Raw genomic sequence first — 12,454 nt, 5'->3', positions numbered from 1 at the left:
GACGAAAAACAAATTCGTGGTTACTAGGGGTTACAGAGAGTACGGGAGTGGGATGGGTGTGACTGTAAGTGAGTAGCATTAGAGAGTTTTTGTGGTGATGAAATCCTGCATGTGTGGAAGCAAAAGTCCTGCTGCAGATTTTTCCATTTAATTCCATCTCAAATTATTTTCTTGTTTATTGGGTGGTGAGCAAGAAAGTATCTAAATTAACTTTTTTTTTCCATGTAGCTTTCTAATAGCCCTATTAATATTGATTGACCAACTCAATCTTTCCCTGCTAATAAAACATGCCTCCTTTATCACAAATTATCACGTATACTAAGGCTTGTTTCTGAATGGTCTATTCTAGTCCATTGAGTACCTGGTCTATTCTTTCAGAAGGATTACAATATTTGAATTGCTGTAGCTTAATAAAATGTTTTAAAAACTACTATGGCTGATGTCTTTTCATTTCTCTGTTTTCACTTTTTCTTTGCATCACTGATTTGTGTCCTCACCAAATCTCATGTTGAATTATAATCCCCAGAATTGGAAGTGGGGTCTGGTGGGGGGTAATTAGATCATGGGGGTGAATCCCTCATTAATGGTTTAGCACCATCCCCTTGGTGGTGTTCTCATGATAGAGTTCTAGCAAGTTCTGGTCATCTAACAGTGTGTAGCACCTCCCCCACACCTTGCTCATGCTCCCACCACATTAGAAGCCTTGCTCCCTTTTAGCCTTCTGCCATGATTGTAAGTTTCTGGAGGCCTCCCCAGAAGCCTAGCAGAGGCCAGCATCATGCTTCTTGTACAGCCTGTGGAACTGTGAGCCAATTAAACCTCTTTTCTTTATAAATCACCCAATCTCAGGTATTTCTTTATAGCAATGCAAGAATGGACTAATACAATTACTAAGATCATTATTTGTTCAAGTTAAAACTCTAGAATCTTTTAAGTTCATTATCCCCATAGTCAACTAGGTATTGTTTGGAATTGCATTGAATATATAAATATATAAAAGGTTTTAAGGTTATGAATATATAAAAGGTTTTAAGCACAAGTGTCAATTTTTTGCATTTCATCTTCCCTATTCAGACTCATTTTATATTTATTCAATTCACATGAAGCAAATTCTAATTCTGACTTAATTTCTAAATTTGGACTGAAGTACCAAGTTAAAGATTAGCTTCATAGACATATATAGTAGGATAAGTTGAAAAATAAAACAACGTATACATGGAGGCAAACGATTTTCACAAGATAGTGAAAAACTAGAACAATATTTCTCATTTGTTGATGGATGTCATTGAAAGGTTTTAAGCAAGATAATAGTTCCTATTTGCATTATGGATAGTCATCAGAAGACGGGTGATTTCTGCATTTCCAACTGAGGTACCTGGTTCATCTCACTGGGACCAGTTGGACAGTGGGTGCAGCCCACAGAGGGTGAGCCGAAGCAGGGCAGGGCATCACCTCACCCGGGAAGCACAACAGGTCGGGGATCTCCCTTTCCTAGCCAAGGGAAGCTGTGACAGACTGTACCGGGAAAATCAGGACACTGCCTGCACTTTTCCAAAACACTGCACTTTTCCAAAGGTCTTAGCAAACAGCATACCAGGAGATTATATCCCATGCCTGGCTCAGTGGGTCCCACACCCACAGAGCCTTGCTTACTGCTAGTCTGAGATTGAATGGCAAGGCAGCAAGCCTGGCTGGGGAAGGGGCATCCGCCATTGCTGAGGCTTGAGTAGGTAAACAAAGCAGTGGCGACCGGGAAGCTCAAACTGGGTGGAGCCCACCTCAGCTCAAGGAGGCCTGCCTGCCTCTGTAGACTCCACCTCTGTGGGCAGGGCATAGCTGAACAAAAGGTGGCAGAAACTTCTGCAGACTTAAACATCCCTGTCTGACAGCTCTGAAGAGAGCAGTGGTTCTCCCAGCATGGTGTTTGAGCTCTGAGAATGGACACACTGCCCCTTCAAGTGGGTCCCTGACCCCCGTGTAGCCTGACTTGGAGACCCTCCCAGTAGGGGCCGACTGACACCTCAAACAGCCAGGTGCCCCTCTGAGACGAAGCTTCCAGAGGAAGGATCAGACAGCAATATTTGCTGTTCTGCAGCCTCTGCTGATGATACCCAGGCAAACAGGGTCTGGAGTGGACCTCCAGCAAACTCCAATAGACGTGCAGCTCAGGAAACTGATGGTTAGAAGGAAAACTAACAAACAGAATGGAATAGCATCAACATCAACAAAAAGGACATCCACACAAAAACTCCATCTGTAGGTCACCATCATCAAAGACCAAAGGTAGATAAAACCACAAAGATGGGGAGAAACCAGAGCAGAAAAGCTGAAAATTCTAAAAACCAGAGCGCCCCTTCTCCTCCAAAAGATCACAGCTCCTCACCAGCAACAGAACAAAGCTGGATGGAGAGTGACTTTGATGAGTTGACAGAAGTAGGCTTCAGAAAGTTGGTAGTAACAAACTTCTCCAAGCTAAAGGAGGATGTTTGAGCCCATCGCAAGGGAGTTAAAAACCTTGAAAAAAGATTAGATAAATGACTAACTAGAGTAAAAAGGGTAGAGAAGATCTTAAATGACCTGTTGGAGCTGAAAACCATGGCATGAGAACTACGTGACACATGCACAAGCTTCAGTAGCCGATTCGATCAAGTGGAAGAAAGGGTGTCAGTGACTGAAGATCAAATGAATGAAATGAAGCAAGAAGAGAAGTTTAGAGAAAAAAGAGTAAAAAGAAATGAACAAAGCCTCCAAGAAATATGGGACTATGTGAAAAGACCAAATCTACGTTTGATTGGTATACCTGAAGGTGATGGGGAGAATGGAATCAAGTTGGAAAATACTCTTCAGGATATTATCCAGGAGAACTTACCCAACCTAGCAAGGCAGGCCAACATTCAAATACAGGAAATACAGAGAACACCACAAAGATACTCCTCAAGAAGAGCAACGCCAAGACACAAAATTGTCAGATTCGCCAAGGTTGAAATGAAGGCAAAAATGCTAAGGTCAGCCAGAGAAAAAGGTTGAGTTACCCACAAAGGGAAGCCCATCAGACTAACAGTGGATCTCTCAGCAGAAACCCTAAAATCCAGAAGACAGTGGGGGCCAATATTCAACATTCTTAAAGAAAAGAATTTTCAACCCAGAATTTCATATCCAGCCAAACTAAGCTTCAAAAGTGAAGGAGAAATAAAATCCTTTACAGACAAGTAAATCCTGAGAGATTTTATCACCACCATGCCTGCCTTACAAGAGCTCCTGAAGGAAGCACTAAACATGGAAAGGAACAACCAGTACCAGCCACTGCAAAAACATGCCAAATTGTAAAGACCATTGATGCTAGGAAGAAACTGCATCAACTAACGGACAAAAAAAAAAAAACAGCTAACATCATAATGACAGGATCAAATTCACACATAACAATATTAACCTTAAATATAAATGGGCTAAATGCCCCAATTAAAAGACATAGACTGGCAAATTGGATAAAGACTCAAGACCCCTCAGTGTGCTGTATTCAGGAGACCCATCTCACATGCACAGACACACATAGGCTCAAAATAAAGGGATGGAGGAAGATCTACCAAGCAAATGGAAAACAAAAAAAGGCAGGGGTTGCAATCCTAGTCTCTGATAAAACAGACTTTAAACCAACAAAGATCAAAAGAGACAAAGAAGGCCATTATATAATGGTAAAGGGATCAATTCAACAAGAAGAGCTAACTACCCTAAATATATATGCACCCAATACAGGAGCACGCAGATTCATAAAGCAAGTCCTGAGAGACCTAAAAAGAGACTTAGACTCCCACACAATAATAATGGGAACTTTAACACCCCGCTGTCAATACTAGACAGATCAACAAGACAGAAGGTTAACAAGGATATCAAGAATTTGAACTCAGCTCTGCACCAAGCAGACGTAATAGACATCTACAGAACTCCCACCCCAAATCAACAGAATATACATTTTTCTCAGCACCACATCACATTTATTTCAAAATTGACCACATAGTTGGAAATAAAGCACTCCTCAGCAAATGTAAAAGAACAGAAATCATAACAAACTATCTCTCAGACCACAGTGCAATCAAATTAGATCTCAGGATTAAGAAACTCACTCAAAACCACTCAACTACATGGAAACTGAACAACCCGCTCCTGAATGACTACTGGGAAAATAACAAAATGAAGACAGAAATAAAGATGTTCTTTGAAACCAATGAGACCAAAGACACAACATACCAGAATTTCTGGGGCACATTTAAAGCAATGTGTAGAGGGAAATTTATAGCACTATATGCCCACAAGAGAAAGCAGGAAAGATCTAAAATCGACACCCTAACATCACAATTAAAAGAACTAGAAAAGCAAGAGCAAACAAATTCAAAAGCTAGCAGAAGGCAACAAATAACTAAGATGAGAGCAAAACTGAAGGAGATAAAGACACAACAAACCCTTCAAAAAATCAACGAATCAAGGAGATGGTTTTTTGAAAATATCAAGAAATTGATAGACCACTAGCAAGACTAATAAAGAAGAAAAGAGAGAAAAACCAAATAGATGAAATAAAAAACGATAAAGGGGATATCACCACCGATCTCACAGAAATACAAATTACCATCGGAGAATACTATAAGCACCTCTATGCAAACAAACTAGAAAATCTAGAAGAAATGGATAAATTCCTGGACACATACACCCTCCAAAGACTAAACTAGGAAGAAGTTGAATCTCTGAATAGACCAATAACAGGCTCTGAAATTGAGGCAATAATTAATAGCCTACCAACCAAAAAAAGCCCAGGACCAGATGGATTCACAGCTGAATTCTGCCAGAGGTACAAAGAGGAGCTGGTACCATTCCTTCTGAAAGTATTCCAATCAATAGAAAAAGAGGGAATCCTCCCTAACTCACTTTAGGAGGCCAGCATCATCCTGATACCAAAGCCTGGCAGAGACACAACAAAAAAAGAGAATTTTAGACCAATATCCCAGATGAACAATGATGCAAAAATCCTCAATAAAATACTGGCAAACCAAATTCAGCAGCACATCAAAAAGCTTATCCACCAAGATCAAGTTAGCTTCATCCCTGGGATGCAAGGCTGGTTGAACATATGCAAATCAATAAACGCAATCCATCACATAAACAGAACCAATGACAAAAAGCACATGATTATCTCAATAGATGCAGAAAAGGCCTTTGACAAAATTCAACAGCCTTTCATGCTAAAAACTCTCAATAAACTAGGTATTGATGGTACATATCTCAAAATAATAAGAGCTATCTATGACAAACCCACATCCGATATCATACTGAATGGGCAAAAACTGGAAGCATTCCCTTTGAAAACTGGCATAAGACAGGGATGCCCTCTCTCACCACTCCTATTCAACACAGTGTTGGAATTTCTGGCCAGGGCAATCAGGCAAGAGAAGGAAATAAAGTGCATTCAATTAGGAAAAAAGGAAGTCAAATTGTCCCTGTTTGGAGATGACATGATTGTATATTTAGAAAACCCCATGGTCTCAGCCCAAAATCTCCTTAAGCTGATAAGCAACTTCAGCAAAATCTCAGGATACAAAATCAATGTGCAAAAATCACAAGCATTCTTATACACCAATAACAGACAAACAGAGAGCCAAATCATGAGTGAACTCCCATTCAAAATTGCTACAAAGAGAATAAAATACTCAGGAATCCAACTTACAAGGGATGTGAAGGACCTCTTCAAGGAGAACTACAAACCACTGCTCAATGAAATAAAAGAGGATACAAACAAATGGAAGAACATGCCATGCTCATGGATAGGAAGAATCAATATCGTGAAAATGGCCATACTGCCCAAGGTGATTTACAGATTCAATCCCATCCCCATCAAGCTACCAATGACTTTCTTCACAGAATTGGAAAAAACTACTTAAAGTTCATATGGAACCAAAAAAGAGCCTGCATTGCCAAGACAATCCTAAGCCAAAAGAACAAAGCTGGAGGCATCATGCTACCTGACTTCAAACTATACTACAAGGCTACAGTAACCAAAACAGCATGGTACTGGTACCAAAACAGAGATATAGACCAATGGAACAGAACAGAGCCCTCAGAAATAATACTACACATCTACAACCATCTGATCTTTGACAAACCTGACAAAAACAAGCAATGGGGAAAGGATTCCCTATTTAATAAATGGTGCTGGGAAAACTGGCTAGCCATATGTAGAAAGCTGAAACTGGATCCTTTCCTTACACCTTATACAAAAACTAATTCAAAATGGATTAAAGACTTCAATGTTAGACCTAAAACCATAAAAACCCTAGAAGAAAATCTAGACAATACCATTCAGGACATAGGCATGGGCAAGGGCTTCATGACTGGAACACCAAAAGCAATGGCAACAAAAGTCAAAATAGACAAATGGGATCTAATTAAACCAAAGAGCTTCTGCACAGCAAAAGAAGCTACCGTCAGAGTGAACAGGCAACCTACAGAATGGGAGAAAATTTTTACAATCTACCCGTCTGACAAAGGGCTAATATCCAGAATCTACAAAGAACTTAAACAAATTTACAAGAAAAAAATCAAACAACCCCATCAAAAAGAGGGCAAAAGATATGAACAGACATTTTTCAAAAGAAGACATTTATGCAGCCAACAGACACGTGAAAAAAATGCTCATCATCACTGGCCATCAGAGAAATGCAAATCAAAACCACAATGAGATACCATCTCACACCAGTTAGAATGGCGATCGTTAAAAAGTCAGGAAACAACAGGTGCTGGAGAGGATGTGGAGAAATAGGAACGCTTTTACACTGTTGGTGGGACTGTAAACTAGTTCAACCATTGTGAAGACAGTGTGGCGATTCCTCAAGGATCTAGAACTAGAAATACCATTTGACTCAGCGATCCCATTACTGGATATATACCCAAAGGATTATAAATCATGCTGCTAGAAAGACTCATGCACATGTATGCTTATTGTGGCACTATTCACAATAGCAAAGACTTGGAACCAACCCAAATGTTCATCAATGATAGACTGGATTAAGAAAATGTGGCACATATGCACCATGGAATACTATTCAGCCATAAAAAATGATGAGTTCATGTCCTTTGTAGCAACATGGATGAAGCTGGAAACTATCATTCTGAGCAAAACTATCACAAGGACAGAAAACCAAACACCGCATGTTCTCACTCATAGGTGGGAATTGAACAATGAGAACACTTGGATGGGGAACATCACACACTGGGGCCTGTCGCGGGGTGGAGGGATGGGGGAGGGATAGCATTAAGAGAAATACCTAATGTAAATGACGAGTTAATGGGTGCAGCACACCAACACGGCACCTGTATACATATGTAACAATCCTGCACATTGTGCACATGTACCCTAGAACTTAAAGTATAATAATTTTAAAAAAGAAAAAAATGATTTATTTTCCTCTCATCCATATACTCATACCTCTTTGAAAGCCAAACCTGTATCTTAATCATGTCTGTGCAGCCTGTTCACCCAACACAGTGCTGGGAAGGTTGTAGGCACTCATTAAAACAAAGGGGTGATTAAGTGTGTCAGTGCCTGAGTGAGCGTATTCCTGTATGTAGGGAATTAGAGGAGAAATGGAGTAACACTAAGGTGTTAGCACACACCAGTAGGAAACATGAGCTAGAAAAATCATTTTGACTCGAACCAGGTTTGAGTTGCTTAATGTTGCACAAACACTTTAAGGAAGAAGATTTTGATATTTTCCCAAAGTCAAATAAATGAGAAGGAAAAAAAATGGTTATTTATTGGGACTTTGAGCAAAACTTGTTTGAAAGTACATTTTACACATTCAGTGAGCTCTACATGGGAAATCATGGCCTCTATCTTGCAAAAGGAACTGTTAACAATTATCAGAAAGGTAAATACAAATGATCTTTGTTGTAGTTTGATTTGTGTCCCCAAAAAAGATATGTTGAAGTCCTAATGCCTGGTACCTGCGAATGTCGCTTTATTTGGAAATAGGGTCCGTGGAGTTGTAATTAAGATGTAAGTTAAGATAAAGTCATACTGGAGTAGTGTGGGTCCCTAATCCGGTAGGACTGGTGTCCTGTAAGAAGAAATGATACATGTACAGAGGAAAGGCGATGCAGACAGACCGCAAAGAAAACTCTGTGTGATGATGGGGGCAAACACAGGAACACTAAGGATTGCTCACAACACCAGAAGCTAAGAGAAAGGCATGGGGCAGATTCTCCCTAGAGCGTTCTGTGGGATCATGACCCTACCAATACCTTGATTTTGGACTGTGAGCCTCCAGAACCAACAGAGAATAAATGTATGTTGTGTTAAGCCGCCCACTTTGCAGTATTTTGTTATGGCAGTCCTAGAAAACTACTATAATCTCCAATTAAAATAGTATCTTTTCATTCGTTGGCCAAGTTTACTTAGCAAATTTTTGATTGTCTTTTAAGCAGATCCAGATAGTTGGGTGGAGGAAGAATACATGTTTTACATATTTCCACGGAGTTTAACTTAACAATGAAAATGTCTTGGCTGGGCGTGGTGGTTTATGCCTGTAATCCCAGCACTTTGGGATGTCGAGGCAGGTGGACCATGAGGTCAAGAGATCGAGACCATCCTGACCAATGTGGAGAAACCTCGTCTCTACTAAAAATACAAAAATTAGCTGGGTGTGGTGGTGCACACCTGTATTTCCAGCTACTCAGGAGGCTGAGGCAGGAGAATCACTTGAACCCAGGAGGCGGAGGTTGCAATGAGCCGAGATCACATCACTGCACTCCAGCCTGGCAACAAAGTGAGACTCCATCTCAAAAAAAAAAAAAAAAAAAAAAGACAAGAAAATATCTTGTATAATTTAAAATAAGCAAACAAATATTAAAATCTGGCCCAGTGCAGTGGTCTTACACTTATAGTTCCAGCTACTCAACAGGCTGAGGGTGGAGGATTGTTCAAGCCCAGGAGTTGGAGTCCAACTGGGGCAACATAGTGAGACCTCATCTCTATTTAAAAAAAAAAACACAGATAATAAATAATAAAATCTGAGACGTGGGGTTCAGCTTTCCATTTCTAGACCTCTGTCACGCTTAGAGCTTATCTCAGAAAAGACACATCTCTTTGTGTTCTTAAAGTTCTCCAGGAAGAATTTTCTTGTTTATTCCTGTGGTAATAAGGAAAACTAAAAGATGATTTATAATAAAAAAGCAAATCTGGCCAGGCGCGGTGGCTCACGCCTGTAATCCCAGCACTTTGGGAGGCCGAGGTGGGCAGATCACAAGGACAGGATATGGAGACCAACCTGGCTAAGACGGTGAAACCCCATCTCTACCAAAAATACAAAAAAAAATTACCCGGGCATGGTGGCAGGCGCCTGTAGTCCCAGCTACTCGGGAGGCTGAGGCAGGAGAATGGCATGAACCCGGGAGGCAGAGCTTTCAGTGAGCTGAGATCGTGCCACTGCACTCCAGCCTGGGTGACAGATTGAGACTCCGTCTCAAAAAAAAAAAAAAAAAAAAAAGCAAGTCTATGAATGAATGTTTGGGTGAAGTGTTGATTTATTCATTTTAATCTGTCTGGCACACCCCCAAGGGGAGGTTTGATTATTATTTAATGCAAAGTAGAAGTATTGTAAAAGACCTTTCTAAGGAATTTTTAAAACATAAAGGAGTCACTTAAACAGCAATAATATGAGAAATATCTTTAAGCATTTTACTTAATAGTCTCAGACATCTTGTAAAATTTAGGAATGGGAATTAATGCGATAACAAAGAATATTCAAGATACTAAAGGCAAGGGTTCTATGTGGATTCAAGTTATTGTTGAGCAAAGTTTTGCCTAAGAAAATCTGTGCCAAGATTTAATGTGTACTTAATCAGACAAGATGAAGCTTGTCATTTCCAGTAAACGATCTCTGATTACTCAAAGTCTGTTAATATATTAACAAAAGACTTTCATCATCAGTACACTTGAATAACACTTGGCCCAAAAATACTCTTTCCACATCACAGAGCAGCTGAATGAAAACTTAAATTGCTTCTTTGTAGCAGGCATAAAAAAGTAAAATATTGAAAATAAAAGAGAATGCCTTTGTCAAATTGTATAAAGAGTACTTTTCTATAAAATATTTTATAATTCATACTGAGGCTCATAGGTAAGTATTATTAACTGTGGTAACTTTCTTTCTTTCTTTTTTTTTTTTTTTGAGACATAGTTTTGCCCTTGTTGCCCAGGCTGGAGTGCAACGGCACGATCTCAGCTCACTGCAACCTCTGCCTCCCGGGTTCAAGAGATTCTCCTGCCTCAGCACCCCAAATACCTGGATTACAGGCACACATCACCACCCCCGGCTAGTTTTATATTTTCAGTAGAGACGAGGTCAGGCTGGTCTTGAACTCCTGACCTCAGGCAATCTGCCCACCTTGGCCTCCCAAAGTGCTAGAATTACAGGCCTGAGCCACCGCACCTGGCCAACTATAGTAACTGTCTATTTTGACAAATTTTTTGTAAAAACATAATTTGAAAAGGATAAAACCATGATTCTTAGGCAAATGTAAAAACAACACACATGTCAAAGAAATAACCAGTAGGATGTTATTACCAATTCAAAGAGCATATTAAAAAAACTAAGATATTTGCATACAATTAAACAAACAAACAAACAAAAAATCTGTTAGGATAAGAATGACATGTATAAAACTGGTTAATGTTACAATATGGTAAAAATCTTAGGTTTCTATTCCATTGGACAGAAATGATTGATACCGGTACTTGATAAAAGTCAAAAAGTAACTTTAGTAAGTTTGGAATCTTTATGATAAATAATGAGATGAACTAAGGATATTCCCCTAGATAATACTTAAGTGACCCTTACCCCAAAATAGTATTGAAAGAATGTACTACCATCATTTTACCTTATTTTTGAGTTTCTGATACTTTTTTTCAGAGTCTCCCCTCACCAAAAATTGTTCTTTTTTAACTTGTATTTTAGGTTCAAGGGTACATGTGCAGGTTTGCTATATAGATAAATTGTGTGTCATGGGGGCTTGGTGTATAATTATTTTATCACCCACGTAAAAAGCATAGTACCCAATAGGTAGTTTTTCAATCCTCACTCTTCCATTCTCCACGTGCAAGTAGGCCCTGGCGTCTGTTGTTTCCTTCCTTATGTCCACGTGTACTCAATGTTTAGCTACCACTAATAAGTGAGAACATACAGTATTTGGTTTTCTGTTCCTGTGTTAGTTTGCTTAGGATGACGGTCTCCAGCTCCATCAATTTTGCTGCAAAGGACATGATCTCATTCTTTCTTACGGCTGTGTAGTATTCCATAGTGTATATGTGGCATGTTTTCTTTATCCAGTCTACCATTGGTGGGCATTTAGATTGATTCCATGGCTTAGCTATTGTGAATAGTGCTGCAATGAACTGCATGTATGTGCTTCTGTGGTAGAATGATTTATATTCCTTTGGGTATACACCCAATAATGGGATTTCTGGGTCAGATGGTAATTCCATTTTAAGATCTTTGAGAAATCACCAAATTGCTCTCCACAGTAGGTGAACTAAATTACATTCCCATCAGCAGTGTATAAGCATTCCTTTTTCTCTACGACATTGCCACCATCTAATAGCCATTCTGACTGGTGTGAGATAGTATCTCAATGTGGTTTTGATTTGCATTTCTCTAACGACTGGTGATGTCGAATATTTTTTCATAAGCTTATTGGCCACATGAATGTTTTCTTTTGAGAAGTGTCTGTTCCTGTCCTTTGCCCACATTTTTATGGTGTTCTTTGTTTCTTGCTTGTTAATTTCTTAAGCAAGTTCCTTATAGATGCTGGATATTAGACCTTTGTCAGATGCATAGTTTGCAAATATTTTCTATTTTGTAGGTTGACTGTTTCCTCTGTGGATAGTTTCTTTTGCTGTGCAGATGCTCCTTAGTCTAATTAGGTCCCACTTGTCAATTTTTGATTTTGTTGCAATTGCTTTTAACATCTCCATCATGAAATCTTTACAAGGACCTATGTCCAGAAAGGTATTTTCTAGGTTATCTTCCAGGATTTTATAGTTTTAGTTTTTACATTTAGGTCTTTAATCCATCTTGAGTTGATTTTTGCACACGGTGTAAGCAAGAGGCCCAGGTTCAATCTTCTGCGTATGGCTAGCCAGTTATTCCAGCACCATTTATTGAATAGAGTCCTTTCCCCCTTGCTTGCTTTTGTCGACGTTGTCAAAGATTAGATGGTTGTAGGTGTGTGGCATTATTTCTGGGCTCTCCATTTTGTTCCATTGGTCTGGAAGTCTGTTTTTGTACCAGGACCATGCTGTTTTGGTTACTGTAGCCCTGTAGTATAGTTTGAAATTGGGGACTATGATGTCTCCCGCTATGTTCTTTTTGCTTAGGATTGCCTTGGGTATCAGTTGTTTATCAGATCAAGG

This window comes from Pan paniscus, chromosome 10 (genome assembly GCF_029289425.2).
Source record: "Pan paniscus chromosome 10, NHGRI_mPanPan1-v2.0_pri, whole genome shotgun sequence".
NCBI classification, from domain to species: Eukaryota; Metazoa; Chordata; class Mammalia; order Primates; family Hominidae; genus Pan; species Pan paniscus.
This window is presented reverse-complemented; position numbering follows the sequence as displayed.